This window comes from Pelodiscus sinensis, chromosome 2 (assembly GCF_049634645.1).
Source record: "Pelodiscus sinensis isolate JC-2024 chromosome 2, ASM4963464v1, whole genome shotgun sequence".
Classification (NCBI taxonomy): domain Eukaryota; kingdom Metazoa; phylum Chordata; order Testudines; family Trionychidae; genus Pelodiscus; species Pelodiscus sinensis.
Genome location: NC_134712.1, coordinates 10,529,906 through 10,549,641, shown reverse-complemented (window position 1 = coordinate 10,549,641; position 19,736 = coordinate 10,529,906). Strand labels below are relative to the sequence as shown.

General features: G+C 45.1%; 1 long non-coding RNA gene across 1 annotated transcript in view; it reads left to right on the top strand.

Moving 5' to 3' along the window:
* The first annotated feature begins 2,556 nt into the window (after positions 1-2,556).
* LOC112545871 (uncharacterized) overlaps positions 2,557-19,736 on the top strand; it is a 231,234-nt gene continuing 214,054 nt past the window's right edge. Inside the window, exon 1 of the long non-coding RNA XR_012900884.1 lies at positions 2,557-2,826. This is a non-coding gene — a long non-coding RNA (uncharacterized LOC112545871). The remainder of the gene's footprint in view (positions 2,827-19,736) is intronic.

The window sequence follows — 19,736 nt, the reverse complement described above, 5'->3', positions numbered from 1 at the left end:
CTCATTGTTATTACTTGTAACACGGCAGTGCAATGTATTCTACCGAGGTACACTGTGTGTCCCAAAACAACACCCTGGCACCTGTCCACTAATCACTGCCATATAACAATGTTAAGTTTTGTACAAAATCTGCCTACTGTGGTATCATTCTAAACATCTTGATCTATTGACATTAATGTTCTGTTGGATTCTATGTGCTATTACTGTAGGTGAAGTTTGAGTGTGTCTGTATGTCTGAAAAATGTTGTGACATTGAAAACACCCACAATTAGCCTTTCAGGTACAAGAGCAAAGAAGCTAGATGGTGTGTGGGGATTAAAAGGCCCAGCACCTTTTTGTTTTGTGCCATTTTAGTGGGGTTTTTTTGCTCAACAACTTTTGTTCCCCCTTTTTTCTTTTTTTTTCTCAGCCAATTTTCCCCCCATTGTGTTCTTTGTTTTTTTTTTTAAATTATTTAGCAATGAGGCTTGGAATGTGGCTTGAAACAAAATGGCTCCTGCCACCTGGAAGAAACTATGAAAGGGGGAAGTGATATCACCAAAGCCCCACTGCCTACACAAGAGAACAAAACACCTGGCAACCCCTGTGGAACAAAGACTGAAATGGGGAGAAATCTGATCCCAGACTAAAGGATGTGTGTGGATGTTGGAGGCACTGTTTGTACTATCCAATAATGTGCGACACTGCTTGATTCAAATCTTACCTAGTGCATAAGACTTAGACCATGATTTTGTTTATTTCTTAGGTAACTATCTTTGGTCCGTTTGGCAGTATTTTTATTCACTTCAAATCTATCTGTGTGTAGTTAACAAATCTTAGTTATATTTTTTACTGGAAACAGCGTAGTTTGAGTGAAGTGTTTGGAAAAAATCTCAGCTGTTAACAAAGGTTTTGTGCATATTCCTCTTCAAATAAAAGGGCCTATATCCTTTTGGAAAATCCCAGTAGGTGCCTATCTATATCCTTAGGCACCTAAATACCATTCAAAAGCTAGCCCATATACTTTTATTTTTAATTGAAGCTCAGACTGCAGAGAATATTTAACAGGTCTGATGGCACCTCTCTTTAGGTAGTCCTTTTTGGCCCTGCAGAAATGACCTCACTCTTCAGAAGATGTTGTAGTAATATATAGAGGCCAGAGCCAACGTCATGGCTACCTTTTGGTTCTTAGTCACCAGAGTATCCTTCTGTTCAAATCTAAGCAGGGTAGTTCCAAGTCTCTTTTCACCTTGGTTGCCAAACACAACTAAGCAAAAAGGATTACATTCTATTATAAATGAGGATATTACTTTATATTTACCCAAGGATAGGGGGTGTTAAAGTTACTCCTGATTTAGCCAGGTACTACCAAGAGCAGAATAGGTATGCTCCTAAACTCCAGAGAATAAAATGTACTGCCTGAGGTAATTACAAATGACAGACTCACTGAGTGTGAATGGAGCAGATTGGAGGATATGGAGAGTTTAGAAAGGAAAGGAAATTGAGTGTGAGAAGGGTGTTAGAAGCGCAGCTATAAATTCTTCTTACCTGATTCAAAGAAGGAATAAAGAAAACCTCCAAGCAGTCACAGATGGAGATAAGTGATGTGTTCCCTTAAATGAGACTGCAATTATGCAAGCTGTTAGTTGATAATTTCAACCGGGGAAATATTGTTATGACAATAAATCTCTTGATTACTCAATTAAAATGAAAACCAGTATTTTAATTATTTTCTTCTCTTCTTTATTAAGGAAGATGAGAAAAATAAGGAAAGGAGATCTAACCTCACTCTATAGGAAATAAAAGGAATCAGTAGAAATAATTACTTCTTCAAAAGCTGTGGGGTATATAAGCATGGCATTGATTTCCTACATTTCTTTGCAGCTAATGGAAATTATAGTTTATTGTACATTAAATGAGCCACAGACCACCATGCTGCTCTCATGAGAAGAGCTAGTCAACATTTTTCATACTTTTTTGTGGTAGAAGAATAGACCTTTTAAAAAAAATGAATAGTTTCACCAAAAATCAACATTGCCGGCCTTTTTCTCATTTTTTGCCACCCCCAATTTTCACTGAAATCATTTTAGAAATCATTGCTGAAATATTCCATTTGCTCTCTCAAAATTAGGTTTTTGGAATACTCAAAATTTCTGAAACCGTTTAAAGAACGGCAACCAAAATGTCGGGAAACTGATAGTGAAAATGTCATGGCAACAAAAAAAGAGTGGATTTCAAAGGACGTGAAACAAATTACTTAGCATTTGTAAATTGTCAGGAAATCATTTTTCCATGGCCTAGCCTGCTCTATTGCTGTGTGGTTTGAGCCCGTTTGTTCTTGTTGGGTACCTGCGATGGACCCAGCGGAGTCCGCACTTATCCCTGGGTGGGGATCGCTCCCCCCCCCCCCCCCGACACCAGGCAGGCGGGCAGGCGGCCCGGGAGACAGGGACAACCCCGGGTGGGCAGAAGCCCGATGCAGGGAGAAGCTCTCTGCCACATTCCGGGGAAGGCGGGGCCAGGAGCTCCCACGGCAAGCCGGCAGGGAACCCAAGTGGCTCGCCGACCGAACGGGGCCGTGCTGAGGCGGGGGCGGGGCGGCGAGCCCCGGCCCGCACGGTAGAGAGCGTGAGGACGCCCGGGGGAGCGGGGCCAACGTGCCCGGCGTCCTTGCCTGGGCGGTTTGAAAAGCCGCCGGGTGGGACGGCTAGGGGCGGCCCCAGGAGGAGCCGCCGCCACCGACCCAGCAGCCGGGCAGAGACCCCCCCCCCCCCCCGTTGGAGGACGGGCGGACTGAGGTCAGAACCGCCAGGATGGCAGCAGGACGGGGCCGACGCGCCGGGCGAGGTAAGCACCTCCGGCAGACACGCCAGCGAGGCGAACAGGAGCGGGGAGTGGAAGGAGCCCGGGGCAGGGCCCTTTTGGCGCCCGTGGGCAGATGCGTTATGGGGATAGACCCCACCTGTCATGGGAGGGACGCCTTCGTTGTTCCCCCACTTAGGACCCCAGGCTGGGACCCGGTGGAGAGGGTGGGCCCGGGTCCCACACACCTCTGTGTTCAGCCCCAAACCACCCACACGCTCCGTCAGGAGCAGCCGTGGCTCGGCGGAGGACGAGCAACTAAAACTGCGCATTAGGATGCTAAATGAAGACCCACTAAATCAAACTCAAAGGGCCATTGGAGTAAGGGAAGCCAATGGGAGCATTTGCTGCCATCGACCTCCCGCTTTATGTACAGTGATTTCAGATACGTCAACTGCAGCTATGTAATTAACGTAGCTGGAGTTGCATATCTTAAGCCGACCTTTCATTGTGAAGCAGATCAGGCCTAACTATTCATATAAAAATATATAACAGCAGGAATGCTTCTTCAGCTGAGATTGGGGTCTCATTGTGTTACGTGTTACACAAACTTGGAGGGTATGTCTACACTACCCCGCTAGTTCGAACTAGCGGGGTAATGTAGGCATACCGCACTTGCAAATGAAGTCCGGGATTTGAATTTCCCGGGCTTCATTTGCATAAGCCGGGCGCCGCCATTTTTAAATCCCGGCTAGTTTGAACCCCGTGCTGCGCGGCTACACGCTGCACGGGGTTCGAACTAGCCGGGATTTAAAAATGGCGGCGCCCGGCTTATGCAAATGAAGCCCGGGAAATTCAAATCCCGGGCTTCATTTGCAAGTGCGGTATGCCTACATTACCCCACTAGTTCGAACTAGCGGGGTAGTGTAGACATACCCAGAAAGAGATAATCCCTCCCCTGGAGAATTTATATAATTATTCTTATATCCATTTCACAGAATGGAGATACAAAGTTGTGAATGCAATGGTGCCTAAATACATTTGGTGGCCTGAGCCAAAGATATTCAGGGACTTGCCCAAGGTCACATATGGAATCTGTAGTAGAAATGGAAATCCAATTTAGATATCCCAGGCATCAATCCATTATCTTAGCCATCCTCTCTATGTTTAGTGTTTCTTCTTCCTCTAAGCAAGAGCCTTCATTTGCCCACACAGAAATGGATCATAGTGGAAAGATTATCTGACCAAGCCATTGTATAAACCAGTGGCTGCCTGATCAAATCTTGGATTGTCCAAACTCATGCATGGTACCATCCTGATTCCTTACCTACATCTGCATATCCGTACTCTTCTGAGACTGAAATCAATCTGCCTTGCTATTAGTGAAAAAACCTCAAGGAGAATTTGAAATGCTTTTCATCTAGTCAATTAACCTCCAAAAACAATTACCTGCGCTAAGTGGACAATTTCATTCTTGCCTTTGTTTATAGAAGATATTTCTGTGAGGATTAAGTAGACACTCTGTTGATTTTAACTATGCTACAATTTCCTGAATGTTAATCAGTGACCCTGCAAGAGATCAGGTTTAATTGAAGTGTTTTAAAGGGAGTTTCATTCTTCATCATTACGGAGAGATGGATTTGTAAATTCATGTGTTTCTCTCTTATCTTATATGGTTTACTGAATGGTGACTGACTTGTTTCACTCCTCCTTTTCCAATCTCTAAGGGTGCATCTACACAGCACTCTAAACTCGAAATAAGATGCTACACAAATTGCGCATCCTATTTCGATTCTATTTCGAAATAGCTTATTTTGAAATTTGGCGCATCTACACAGAACCAAATTTTGAAATAACATGTTATTTCAAGCCATCCCTTATCCCTCATGCAATGAGGTTTACCGGGATGGTGAAATAGTGTGTCTGCTATTTCCAAAAATATTTTGAAATAATGGGCGGCTTGTGTAGACACGGGGTAGCTATTTTGGGATCCCTCCAGTATTCTGAAATAGCCATGCAGTGTAGACATACCCTAAGCAATCAGAGGTGACCATAAGTTAGCACTATGCTCTTTGAGGCCATGCATTCAGCATTGAGGCAGACAGGTTTGGCTGAAATGGTCCTTTTTGGTCCTTTTAATGGGCCTCTTGCAGGTGATGCTGGGTTGGTGCTTTGTTCTGAGCTGATGCTGCTCCAGTCTTGCATTACAGTATGAGAGAGCAAGTGGGTAGGAAATCAGAGCTTCTCCCTTTAGCGACTGAGTACTGTAGATGGGGAATGGAAACATCTGATCCCTCTAGAGCAGGGGTGGCCAACCTGTTACAGACAAAGAGCCAAAATAGAGGTGGATACAGTGCAAAGAGCTGAGGGAAAGAAGTTGTTGAGCAAAAAAAAAAAAAACCTGCAGCCCCTTTAACAGCTGCGTGTGGCCCAAGCAGGCTTCCATCGGCTGCAGCGTCAGATCATGCTCCCACAAGCGGCACCCAGAGCAGACAAGCAAAAAAAGGTCAGAGCAGGGGAATGCAGAACAGCCGTTGGTGCGGGAGCTGCAATTTTTCCTTCGAAGAGCCGCATGCGTCTCACAAGTCGCAGGTTGGCCACCCCTGCTCTGGAGGGTAGATACAGGAACTTGCTGTAGGGTTGCTAGGGGTTCTGTCACATCCTCTGACTTGAAGAGTTTTCCACTATATACAATATTTAGAGTTTGGTTCAATGGCTCACAATGTGTACGTCTGAGCCACTGGGGAAGGAGCAGTGTGCAAGAGAGAGAATGATTGTGAAAGAGAAGGGATTGGGGCAGAACGAGAGGGGGGTGAGGAAGAAAAGGGCCTGGAAGAATATGAAGGAAGGAAGAAGAACTACACCAGGACTGGCACATAGCTAGGAGACATAGGATAGTGAAGGGATGCCACGAGGCTGAGTTAAAAGAGACCATTGGAAAAAGGAGCAGCAAATGGTATAACAGAAGAAGGAAACTGAGAGAGACTGCCCATGAAATCTGACTCTAGCTCCCTTTGATGTCCCAGACCTCATTCTGTGTGTCATGCACCAATGGGAAGGCTGGCAAAGTTGTGAGCTGTGGAAAAGACACTGCCCAGGTCACCTCTGCTCACCTACCTGCCCTCACAGAAAGGGGACCTGAGCAGGAAGGTAGACAGGTTGTAAGATTATGAAATGCATCATGGAAGGGAATCTGGATAAGAGAAAATGCTACTAAACTGGGAACTGCTTGTACCACTTGGCGCCTCAGTCCTACATGACTGACGCTGCTGAATTTCTCAAAGAAGAAGTACAGTAGTATTGAAAGAAAGGGTGGTCTTGTGGGCAAAGCACTGCAGTGGGACTCAGGAGCTCTAGAGTCAGCTCCTGCCTCTGCCACCGATTTCCTATGTGGCCTCGGGAATGTCACTTAATCTACCTGTGCCTCAGAACTTCCCACATGTGGGTTGTGTCTACACTGGCAAGATTTTGCACAAAAGTAGCCACTTTTGCACAAAATCTTCCCGCCTGTCTACACTGGCCGCAAGTATTTGTGCAAGAACACTGACTTTGTAATGTACAAAATCAGTGGTTCTTGTGCACATACTCTGACGCTCCCACTCAGGGATGAGCCCTCTTGTGCAAGTATTCTTGTGCAAGAGGGCCAGTGTAGACAGCCACGTTAATTTCTTGCACAAGAAAGCACGATGGCTGAAATGACCATCGGAGCTTTCTTGTGCAAGAGAGTGTCTACACTGGCACGGATGCTTTTGTGCAAAAGCAAATCTTTTGCGCAAAGGCACATGTCAGTATAGACGCTCTCTTGCGCAAATAATTTTAACGGAAAAACTTTTCCGTTAAAAGTATTTGTGCAAAATCATGCCAGTGTAGATGCAGCCAGAGGGATGGTAGCAGATAAAGATAGGAATGGAAGAAAAATAGAATGCCAAGGTAGGCTTCGTTGGGGCAGAGGGGTCCACAATGTGACCGGAGCTGATGTTGTGCATGTATAATACCACAAAGGTATTCTCTTACAAAGTATAAAGGTGAGATCTGCTAAGGGCTTCAGTCTAGAGACCTCACTCCTATTAAGATAAGCCCCACCTTCAGATCTAGAGCTGAAGTTGTAGCTGAGAACTAGAAACCAACTGCAAACTCTAATTTTGATTAAAGTTCTGATTCAAGTCCAAATATCACCCTTCCCCCACCCCAGGTCAGGAGTGCACAGAGCTGAGGATTCATTTTGACCGTAATAGAAATAGACTGGTTGCATCCAAAATTTAGCTTTGGCTTGTGGCGATCACTATTTAACTCCCCTGCTTTTTCTGCATGATCACTCCATTAAAACAAATGTTAATGAATTACCCAAGAACGCACATCCGTGCTATCATACCAGGACCTGGTATCATTGTGCAGGTACATCACTGTGCTAGTCTGAAGTGCAGAAAGCTCACGAATTAGTCGTAATAGGGGATGAACTATAGGCAATCTGACTCCAACATTAATCACTGGGGGTACGTCTACACTACAGCGCTAGTTCGAACTAACTTAGTTCGAATTAGTTAATTCGAACTAAGCTAGTTCGAACTAACGCGTCTAGAACTAAAAACTAGTTCGAACTAGCGTTTTGCTAGTTCGAACTAGTAAGTCCACATTGAGTGGACTCTGAACAGGGCTTAAGGATGGCCGGAAGCAGTGCCGGCAGGGCATAAAAGGAGGACTTAGAGCATGGAGCTGCTGTCTCAGGCTAGCCGAGGGCTGCGCTTAAAGGGTCCCGACCCCCACCCCGGACACACAGTTCTAAGGGGTGCCCCGCTTCCAAAGAAGTTCTGGCTTGGAGTGCCCTGAGTGCCCACACTGGGCACATCACACCACTCGGCCATCAGCCCGGCTGCACTTGCCGCAGGCTGCCATCTGGGGAGAGGGAGTAATTGGGGGGCTGCAGGAGAGCTTCCACCCCCAGAAGCCCGCAGAGCCAGCCCAGTCCTCCCCATCGGGGGCTCGTACCCCATTCCTCCCTCACCTCCTTCCACTTACCCTTCCCTAGCCCCTCTTCTTATTGATGTACAAAATAAAGATAACGTTTCTTCCAACATTGACTCTGTCTTTATTGAAAAAAACTGGGGGACACTGGGAAAAGGAGGTGGGAGAGGGGAAGAGAAAGGCTGGGAGAGGGGAGGGCAACTAACATGATCAGGGGTTGGGAACAGGTCCCAGATGAAGAAAGGCTACAGAGACTGGGACTGTTCAGCTTAGAAAAGAGGAGATGGAGGGGGGACAGGATAGAGGTCTCTAAAAGCAGGGGTTGGGTGGAGAGGGTGCATTCAGAAAAGTTCTTCCTGAGTTCCCATCAAGAAGGACTAGAGGACACCAAAGGAAAGGAATGGGTAGCAGGCTTGAAACTAGTAAGAGAAAGTTGTTGTTGTTGTTGACAAAGCAAATAGTTAACCTGTGGAACTCCTTGCTGCAGGAGGCTGTGAAGGCTACAACTAGAACAGAGTTTAAAGGGAAGTGAGATCAAGTCATGGAGGTTGGGTCCATGGAGTCCTATTAGCCAGAGGGTAGGAGTGGTGTCCCTGCCCAAAGTTTGTGGAAGGCTGGAGAGGGATGGCACGAGACAAATGGCTTGGTCATTGTCTTCAGTCCATCCCCTCCAGGGTCCCTAGGGTTGGCCGCTATTGGCAGACAGGCTACTGGGCTAGATGGACCTTTGGTCTGACCCAGGACGGCCATTGTAAGCTCAGGGCTCAGTGTCGGGGGTCTCAGTGGACCCCCTTGATTTTCATGCACACCTGGTCCTGGGTGGCCAGGCTGGCAGCTCTCCTGCCCTAGACGGCCGCTTTCCTGTGCCTAGTGCGGAGATCGTGGACGAGGTCCACGATGTCCGCACTAGCCCAGGAAGGTGCCCGCCTCTTGCGGTCCAGGGCAAGCTCCCGGGAGCCGCCAGCCTGGTCCCGGCAAGAGGGGGTGGGCTGGGGGGCATCGGGTGGGTGGCTCTGTGCCGTGCCAGGTGCAGGGTCTGCTAGCTGGGTGCTGGCAGGCTTGCACCTGGCACGGGCACCGTAGCCAGCCCGTGCCCCTTTAAGGGGTCCGGGGCTGGGACGGGGGCATAGAGTTTCCCTGGTGTTGGCCAGAGTGGCCACCAGGGAAACCTGGGGAGGGCTAGCCTCCCACTAGTTCGAACTAAAGGGCTACACAGCCCTTAGTTCGAACTAGCTAGTTCGAACTAGGCGTTAGTCCTCGTAAAATGAGGTTTACCTAGTTCGAACTAAGCGCTCCGCTAGTTCGATTCAAATTCGAACTAGCGGAGCGCTAGTGTAGCGCATAGGAAAGTTAGTTCGAACTAACGTCCGTTAGTTCGAACTAACTTTCTAGTGTAGACATACCCTGGGCTAGGAACGCTGAGTCGCAGTATAGAATACACGCCATGCGCATTGTTCTGTTATGCAGCCCCTCTTGTAAGCTCGTCTGTGGTAAGGTCATAAGGAAACCAGATTATGTGATTTAAGTTACAATAAATCTCCTATTCAATTCATATCTGATGTCTCTTAGGCATCGAGAGAAATGATTAATGAAAGCTGTCCAGAGAAATGGGCATTCTGTTCCCGTCTATTTATTTAAATATTTTCCTTTATTGCTTTAGTGCCTGAACTGGATGAGGTTGGATAAAAAAGAGAGTCAAGTATTAAAACACATAGACAGAAATATTCAATTGTAATGAGCAGAAGGACAATTGCAAGGGACAGAATCAAATTCCTTAGGAGAAAGTTAAAAGGCACCTAGCCCCATTGGATTTAAGCATCTAACCTCCTGGGAGTATTTGGACTCTGCGTCCAGCAATGTGGGTGCTGGGGCTTACAACTGATGAAACTTAGGGCAAGTCTGCACTACAGCACAGCTGTGCCATGGTAGCATGCCTGGTGAATACTGGTGCTTTCCCATTGGAATAATAATTCCACCTTCACAAGAAGCAGAAGCTATGTCAGTGGGAAAGTGACTCCTGCCAGTATAGCACCAGTGTGGACAGCACAAACCTTTGCTTCACTTGTGGAGAGAGGGTACTTCTTTATACCCCTGAGTGACACAAGTTCAATTGATTTAGGCTTGCCCTTCGCCTTCTAAGTGTCTAAGATACCTTTGAAAATTAGACTTAGATGCTTTTGAAAATGCTGCCTCCAGCTGAGGCCTAATCAGCACAGAGTAGAGCGGAAGAATGACTTCTTGTGTCTTGCTCACAACACACCTGTTAATGCATCCCAGAATCATGTTTGCTTTTTTTGCAACCGTGTCACACTGGCTGTGTCTAGACTGCAGGGTTTTTTCGAAAAAAGTAGCCTTTTTTCGAAAAAACTTCACCTGCATCTAGACTACAGCCGCATTCTTTCGGAATTAAATCAAAAGAACGCGGCTTTTCTGTCAATGGCGGTACTCCTCATTTCACGAGGAAGAACGCCTTTTTTCGAAAGTGCTCTTTCAAAAAAAGGCGTTCTTGAATGCAAACAGGGCTTTTTCAAAAGAGAGCATCCAGAATGCCTGGGTGCTCTCTTTCGAAAAAGCGGCTTTCTGTTTCGAAAATATTGCTTGCAGTCTAGACGCTCTTTTTTGAAAGAGGCTTTTTCAAAAGTATCTTTCGAAAAAGCCTCTTTCAAAAGAGGCTTGCAGTCTAGACGTAGTCACTGTTAATTCATATTTAGCTTGTGGTCCATATGACCCCTAGTTCTCTTTCTGCAGTACTCCTTCCTAGACAGTCACTTCCCATTTTGTATATGTGAAACTGATTGTTCCTCCCTCAGTGGAGTACTTTGCATTTGTCCTTCATGTGACCATTTCTCCTTTGTCTAGGTCATTTTGAATTATGACCCTATCCTTCAAAGCACTTGCAAACCCTCCCATCTGCAAACTTTGTAAGCATAAGGCTTTGTCTATACAACACAGACTTCAGCCACATGGCCATGTCAACACAGCCCTGTCACTAAAAATCAGGAACTGTAAACATTGTTTGTCCTTGCTTTTGTGGTCAAAAAAACTTCCACACCCCAGGAGAATGGCATTTGCTTTGCTGGCTGGTGAGCACTCCTGCTGACAAAGCACTGTTTACACTAGCACTTGCCAACAATAAAGCTTTTGTCATTCAGGATTGAGGGGAGGGGGAGTTGAGCACCTGTGAACAACAAAAGCTGTGTCCTTCAATTGCCAGTGTAGACAAAGACCTAATAACACTGTCAGGTTTCTCCACAGAAATCCTCAGGGAGAGATCATGGATTTGATAGGCTCTGAGGTGTTACTGTGATGGGTGTATCTGGATGGATAGTCAAAAACCAAGGGTCAAAGGTGAGCCGTGTTCAGCTTGGAGGTTTCTCTTCACGTAGACTGGCACAAATCATTCCCTTGGCCTTGACCAACATTGAGTCTCACCTGCCTTTCTCAGTCTCTCAAGTTTCATTTAGATCAGAGGTTCTCAACTTTTTTCTTTCTGAGTCTCCCCTCCCGTGTGCTATAAAAACTCGGCAGACCACCTGTGCCTCAATAATTGGTTTTCTGCATATAAAAGACAGGGCTGGAGTTAAGGGGTAGCATGCAGGGCAAATGCCCGGGCCCCTTTACCACTAGGGCCCTGTAAAGTTACTTTGCTCAGGCTTCAATTTCAACCCTGGATGTCAGGACTCAGGGCTGGTGTGGTGGACCCCTGGTGGAAAATAACTGATTTTTCCAACAAACCCAACACTTCAAAGGAAATCCTTGTTGAAACTGCTGGGCTGCGCCTGCATTTCCACTGAAACTGTAAGAAGGGTCCCAGGTTTATTTGCAAGCTTTGTTACTGCCCTGAAATCCGGGCTGAAAACCCCTGAGTTGTAATTTCACCATGAGCATTTGGACAGCTCTGCTCAACACTGGCCAAGTCTCAATCATATCGAAAATAGTTTTGCCCCATTCAGCAGTCCGACCTTTCTTGCGGAGGAATTTATCACAGATGGCTATTGTCCACAAGGGTTAATTCCCCCATGATTCCCTTGCAATCAGTAAGGCTACAAATGTGGTGTCTGCTACAGCCTTTTTGTACTATTTCACCAGTGAAAGAGAGAGTGTAAATCCTGAAGATCTTCTCATTGGCATTTCCAATACCGCATGCACGGCTAGAAGACAAGTATAAGTGGCGACAGCATCGTTATGTTCCAGCCCTTCTAGGTGCAGATCAGAGAAGCACTGAGGCTACTCTAACTTATATCTGAAGCCAAACCTAAAATCAAAGGTGCCATAAAACCATCTTTTCCTCCTTGCCAATCACAGCTCAGACAGAAACTGAAAACTGGGTCTGTAATTAAAAAAAAAAAAAAGTCAGTTTTGTTCAGATTCTAATACAGCCACCAAGGTGTACAAGTCTAGCTGGACAGCCAGCATGGGCTCTTTCTGTCTTCCACCCTCTCCTGCAAGTCAGTGGGACCAGCTTCATCAGAAGGAATTGACTCTATGAGCATATAGCATGCTAACAAAATGGTTGCTCAGACCCATGCATACCACATGTGAAGACTCATAAGAACATAAGAACAGCCATACTGGGTCAGACCAAAGGGCAGTCTAACCCAGTAACCTGTCTTTCAACACTGGAATGAACAGAACAGGGAATCATCAAGCGATCCCACTCAAAGATTTCAGAGGGGTAGCCATGTTAGTGTGTAACTTTAAAAATGAACAGTCCTGTAGCACCTTAGGCTAGGTCTGCACTGCCACTTTTTCCGTTTTTTTTTTTTTTTTGGAAGAGGCTTTTTTGAAATTTGGCTTGTCTACACTGGGCCAAATTTCAGGAAATCTCCCTCTTTCAGAAGATCCCTTCTTCCTCATGGAAGACAAGGCTTCTGAAAGAGCGCGTTTGCACTTCCGCAAAAGAAAAATGGCAGGGTATCCAGGAAACCCCCCGCAGTGTAGACATAGCCTTAGAGATAAACTATAAACTCTCACTCACACAATCATAAGCTTTTGTGGGCAAAACCCACTTCCTCAGATGAGCGGAGTGAAGAGAAAAGGTGACTCAACGCCACCCTATTGCACATATGTTACTCTATGTGTTTGTCCCTAGACTAAATACCAATGGCGTACACATGGAAAATTTGCACTAACACTCTGCCTCACCCTGACACAAAAGGCCCCATTTTAAAAGCCGTAGGCTTGCAGAGACTCTTCTGGCTGATATATTGCAGTCAACAAAGAGAGATCTTCTCAGAATCCTCACTAAAGAAAAGGACAATCACCCAGGGGGATTTCAAGCAGGAAATATTTTACGTCTATTTGCTTTAGCACCTCAGGCATTTCAAGCAATCTTCATAAATCTTTTCCCTGCGTCACAGTGGTCAATAAAACTAAATGTGACCTTGTGTAAAATGTGCTAGATTTTAATTACAGCGGGGTTATGTGATAGATTAGGGCTAAATGCATTACGCTGTCAACCAATATGTCAAAGCTGGCAAACACAGGGATGCCGGGCCTCTGGTTCTTTCTTTGCAATCTGTGTCATTGGCCTGAAGCCTCGGAAGCCTGGAGCTTTCACTTTTTTTTAATGTACTTTTTTGGCTTCCTGCATGGGAATGTGCGAAAAGCCATAGTGTGGTATCATTTGTCACAAGAAGACTGTGAAAAAGGAGCACTAATAACTGATCTGCGTTTGCTAAATTCTTCTGATGTCTCTGCACATTGCAGCTTCCAATGGCATGCATGAACGTGAGTCCTTTTTATTTGGCCTAACCTACAGGGGTAGAACTGACCTTCCATGGTGCAAAAGGTTGTTGTTAGAGTCAGTTAAAGCATTTGAGTACAGGGGTGGGATTGAGCTCACCACCCTGTGATTCCTAGCTGCGCGCCCTATGCCACTCTAGAATCCACCCCACTGCCTTACTTCCAGGGAGCCCCTTATGCTGCCTTCCTAATGTGGGCACCAGCTGTGAACTCAGTGAACTATGGATGAAATACGCTGCTCCATGAAAGGCAAAATGTTTTGCTGAGCTCTATGTGGTGTAGCTGACTGTCCCAGGATATTAAAGAGACAAGGTGGGTGAGATAATATCTTTTTTTGGACCAACATCTCTCTGTGAGAGAGAAGCTTTCGAGTCACATGGAGTGCTCCTTATGGTTTGGGAAAAGAATTCCCAGGGTCACAGCAAAATTCAAGGTGGAAGCTGAAGAAGTGGGCTATGCCCACAAAAGCTCGTGATGCCATCTACATGTTTTGTTAGTCTATAAAGTGTTACCAGATTATTTGTTGTTTTTTAAGTTTTTCATAAATAGTAGTTATTTCCACCTTGCATTTTGCTGTGGCCCTGGAAGGGTCATTTGGTTATGACCTAACAGGTGTGTTCTGAGCAAGACACGAGAAGTCATTCTTCTACTTTACTCTGTACTCGTTAGGCCTCAGTTGGAGTATTCTGTCCAGTTCTGGACACCGCATTTCCTGAAAGATGTGGAGAAATTGGAGAGGGTCCAGAGAAGAGCAACAAGAATGATTAAAGGTCTAGAGAACATGACCTATGAAGGAAGGCTGAAAGAACTGGGTTTGTTTAGTTTGGAAAAGAGAAGATTGAGGGGGGACATGACAGCAGTTTTCACGTATCTAAAAGGTGTCATAAGGAGGAGGGAGAAAACTTGTTCACCTTGGCCTCTGAGGATAGAACAAGAAGCAATGGGCTTAAACTGCAACAAGGGAGGTTTAGGTTGGATGTTAGGAAAAAGTTCCTAACTGTCAGGGTAGTTAAACACTGGAATGAATTGCCCAGAGAGGTTGTGGAATCTCCATCTGTGGAGATATTTGAGTAGGTTAGATAAATGTCTATCAGGGTCGTGCCATGAGGAAAGGGGACTGGACTCGATGACCTCTCGAGGTCACTTCCAGTCCTAGTATTCTATGATTTTATTACTTATTACTGTTTAATGTATCAATTTGTTCTGAAACTCCTTCTAGTGACATCTCAATATGAACAGTTCCTCAGGTTTGTCACATGTAAACGTGATTCAGCTGTGGGACTCTCTCTCATGTCCTCTGCAGTGAAGCCTGATACAAAGAATTAATTTAATCTTTCCACAATGGCCTTGTCTTCCTTGAGTGCTTCTTTAGCACCTCCCTTGTCCAGTGGCCCCACTGATTGTTTAGCAAGCTTCCTCCTTTTGGTGTACTTAAAAAAAAATTGCTGTTAGTTGTTGTGTCTTTTGCTAGTTGCTCTTTAATTTTTTTTCACCTGTCTAATTATACTTATACATTTAACTTGAAGAGTTTATGTTCCTTTCTATCTATAGGATCTGACTTCCAAGGTTTGAAGGAGGCCCTTTAGCCTCTAATTGTTATTCTTTTGTTTAGCCATGCTGGCCTTTTTTTGGGGGGAGGGAGAGGAGATTCTCTTAATGTCCCCCCTCCCCTGTTTTGGATATCCATTTAATATGAGCCTCTATTTTGGTGATTTTAGAAAATGTCCATGAAGCTTGCAGGCATGTCAATCTTGCAACTATTCCATTTAATTTTTGTTTAACTAGTGTCCTCATTTTTGCATAGTCCCCCTCTTTGAAGTGCAATGCCACTGAGATGGGTTTCTTTTCATGTTTCCCAGTACAAGGAAGTTAAATTTAAATACAGAATGTTTGCGTAATCAGGCAGTGCAGGTATTTTCACCTCCTGCACCAGATCCGATGTGCTACTAATTTCTAAATCAAGAATTGCCTCTCCCTTTGTGGTTTCCAGAACCAGCAGCTCCAAAGAGAAGTCACTAATGATGTCTACTTATTTTATTTCTGTGTCTCCTCCTGAGGTCACATGTACCCAATTAATTTTAGAACAGTTTAAATCCCCCGTTATTATGGAGTTTTCTATTTTTATAGTCTCTGTAGCCTCTCATCCTGGTCAAGTGGTCAGTAGTGTATCCCTACTGTTATATTCTTAGTATTCTAACACGGACTTTCTGTCCATACAGATTCTGTGGCACAGTTTGATTCATTTAAAATGTTTACTATAGTTGACTCTGTGCATTTCTTTCACATATACTGACATTCCATATCAGCATGACCTACTTTGTCATTCCTATACATATTTATACCTTGGAATTATCGTGTTCTATTGATTTCCCCAAGTTTATGGGATGCCTATTATATCAATATCGTTATTTAACACGAGGCATTCAAGTTCACCCATACTAGTATTTAGACCTCTAGCATTTGTATATACACATTTATAATATTTGTCAATATTTAGCTGCCTGCCTTCCTGTGATGTAATTGAATTGGACTCTCTTTCATTTGACTCTTTCTCTTCAGCTCCTAGCTGTACTTTACCATCTTCTAGCCTCTTCTCTTTACTAAAAAGCTAAAAAGCTTCTCTAAGGGATATCTTTAGTGAAACTGTATGCTCCTCCGCACCTGTGAGTTTTTCCCTGTCCTTTTGTTTAAAAGCTCCTCTGCAACTATATTAATTTTATATTCCAGAAATTTGATTCTCTTTTGGTTTAGGTGGAGCCCATCCTTCCTAGAAAGGCTCCTTCTTTTCCCAAAAGGTCCCTCGGTTCCTAATAAACTTAAATCCCTCCTTCCTACTCCATCATCTTAGCCATGTATTAGAACTGTGCAATTCTATTTGGCCTTATGTGTGGAACTGGTAACATCTCAGACAGTGCTATTATGGAGATTCTGGACTTTAATCTCAGCCTAAATCTAACCACCATGGCTTTTCTTCTACCTTTTTCTTGTAGTATTGGCACCGACATACACCACGACCACTGGCTCCTCCCCAGCACTGCAGAAAAGGCTCGTTTTGTCAGGATCTGCAACCATCTGGTAACTGCAACCAGGCAGTTCTTCCAGTCGTCACAAACCCAACTACAGTAGACTTCTGATAATCCGGCACCTTTGGGACCTAAGTGGTGCTGTATTATTGGATATGCTGGAGTATCAGGAGGTACTGCATACTCCCAACCCAATCCCTCCCCCTCCCCCAACCTTATGCTTGGGTCCCAGAGCCACCAGTACAGATGCGCATCTCCTTCCAGGCACTGGGGCATGTGCGCTGAGCGGCCAGCTTTTCAATGAGCTGGTTGGGATGCCGTACATAACCCAATCCCCCTCCCCTCTTCACCCCTTTCCCAGAGCCAAACACCTCCCCTCCCTGCTGTAACCCACGTGAGAACAGCTAACCTGAGCGGTTCCAGGTTCCGTCCCGGTTCCGTCAGGAGCGCTTGCCATTTTGATGCCGGACTATCGGGAGTGCCGGACCATTGGATGCCGGACTATTGGAGTTTTACTGTATCTATATTTTTAAACAAATCCCATATCATTGCTACTTGTCTATTTTTAATACAGGGGGTCATCTCCCCCAAGGAGCTATTCTCAGTGCCAGAATATAATGTGATATCAGCTGCATGGAGAGTTCCAACTACTGGGTCATTTCCTGCCATTCTAGTTTGGTATTTGCTTTCCCTGATGCTTTCATCCTCTTCAGCAGCACAACAGCTATCAAACCAGGGTGGGGCCACTCTACTGTTGCTGAAAGACTTATCTAGGCACCTCTCTTTTTCCTTTAGCTGCTCCAGTCCAGTGTCTCTGATTTCAAGACCTTGTACTCGGTCTCTGAAGGCCCACTCTTCTGCTGGACATGCATTATTTTTACACTTGTAGTTTTTTTCAGGGAGGGGAGGGAGAGTTTATTAGCCTCCATTTATAATGTATTTGTTAGCTGTATCTGACTTTCATTCTTCTCTAAATGTTCTTTCAGTATTCACTAGCTCTTCTGAGTGCTCAGAAGTTGGATTTTTAAACCTCTGTTGTCTGCAAATTATTCCTGCCCCCTTGTCAAAGGATCCTAAAGAGATTAGAGATCAAAGAATGGCTGCTAGAAATTCATTAGGAATCTCTCAGCCTGGCCTACTGGGCCACTATGCTCAGCAAGAAACCCCCCCAACCAGAGCACACTATATATTTCAACCAAGCAGGCACACAGTGAGCTAACTAACAGGTAACAAATTCATCCCAAATTGTCACCCAGTCATTCCTCCTTCACTGGGTGAACGCCTCATCCCAAATTCACTCATTGGCTGCTTATGCTCAATGTTCAAAATAGCTAGGGTCCTTCTTGGTAAATAATTAAACTAACCTAAGTCCTCATGCTGAAACCAGGCAAAACTAAACACACCGGCTGTGTCTAGACTGGTCAGTTTTTCCGGAAAATCAGCTGCTTTTCCGGAAAAACTTGCCAGCTGTCTACACTGGCCGCTTGAATTTCCGCAAAAGCACTGACTTCCTACTGTAAGAAATCAGTGCTTCTTGCGGAAATACTATACTGCTCCCATTCAGGCAAAAGTCCCTTTTGCGCAAAACTTTTGCGCAAAAGGGCCAGTGTAGACAGCTGAGATTTGTTTTCCGCAAAAAAGCCCCAATTGCGAAAATGGCGATCGGGGCTTTTTTGCGCAAAAGCGCATCTAGATTGGCACGGACGCTTTTCCGCAAAAAGTGCTTTTGCGGAAAAGCGTCTGTGCCAATCTAGAAGCTCTCTTCTGAAAATGCTTTTAACGGAAAGCTTTTCCGTTAAAAGCATTTCCAGAAAATCATGCCAGTCTAGATGTAGCCACCCTGGATACATGTAACAGGCAAAACTTCCTCACTCATAAAAGCTCCAAGATGGTGTCTAAACAGGGGAAACATTATTAGGGGAAAGAAACAGCCATACATCTCAGAAAACACAGCAACAGGAGGTATATAAAAATAAAGGGAAGAAAAACCTTCCCCTTCTGATAACATTGGCAATAGCCTGTCTAAATCCTTTCCCACTGACCAGTGAGACTATCCCACAGCTGATACACTTTTGGCTGTACCTTCTCCCCTCTCAACCAAACCCAATCATCATCAAAATCAATGAGTAGCAGTAGCCCAAGTGTCTCTTTGCAGACCTATGTTCAGTCCCATCTGGAGGCACCAGAGCCCAACCTATCTTAGTGTATCGGATTTTTTAAAGTGGTGGGAAGGCTCATTGGATTCCACCCATCTCCACCGTGGTCTTCTTTGATGGTCCTCAGAGCGAAGTCCTCAACCTGCATTGTGTCTTACTTCAAAGGAGGAACACCGAGGATCCTTGAACTGAATCCTAGCTTCTTAAGAATAAATTCTTCACTAAAGGATATGACTTTTTTTTACCCTGAGTAAATCTCTGGGGGAGCCAGCACTCCCACAAAGTCCATGTTCAAGTTGAGTGATGTTGACTCCTCAAATATCACTACAGGAACTGTGAGAAGATAGCCTATGCAAATTAAGCTCTCTATGGGTACGTCTAGACTGCAGGGTCCAGGGAATGTGTTTGCTCTTCTGCAAAAAAAAGCGGAAGAGGAAACGCGCTCTGTCGGGGAGCCCAGTGTGTATATATATATATATATATATATATATATATACACCTCATTCGACGAGGAATAAGGGCTCCTCTGAAAGAGGAGGCTTTTCCACCATTTGGCCTCGGCTAGACAGGGCCAAATGGTGGAAAAGCCTCTTCTGGAAAAGCAGTCGGAAAAAGGCTATAGTGTAGACCTAGCCTTAGGCAGCACTTTCCCTTTTCACAAATAACGGGATTGGAGGGCTCTTTTCCCTATGGAAGAAATTACCACACAACCCAACCCAGACCAAGAGAAAAATCCCTGCTTCAAAAGAACATTATTCAGGTTGCAAAGTCAAGCATTCAAAAGTTAGGAAACACTAATAGCAGGGAATTATGGCTGGCATTCTTGCAGCACAAGAATTAGGAACCTAAAACTTGCTCCCTCATGCCTCCTCCACCACAGCCCCCAGTACTTCTCAGCCCAGATTTGAATGTGGGCCAGTAACACAGTGTATGATCCTCTATAAGGTCAATATGCAAAAACAGGCTACTCATGCAGGATTCAGATATGAGTTATGTCTATTTTTGTGCCAATTAGGAATAAGCCTCTTACCCTCTGAGAACTCCTGTTTCACAGGCAGGCACAATGACG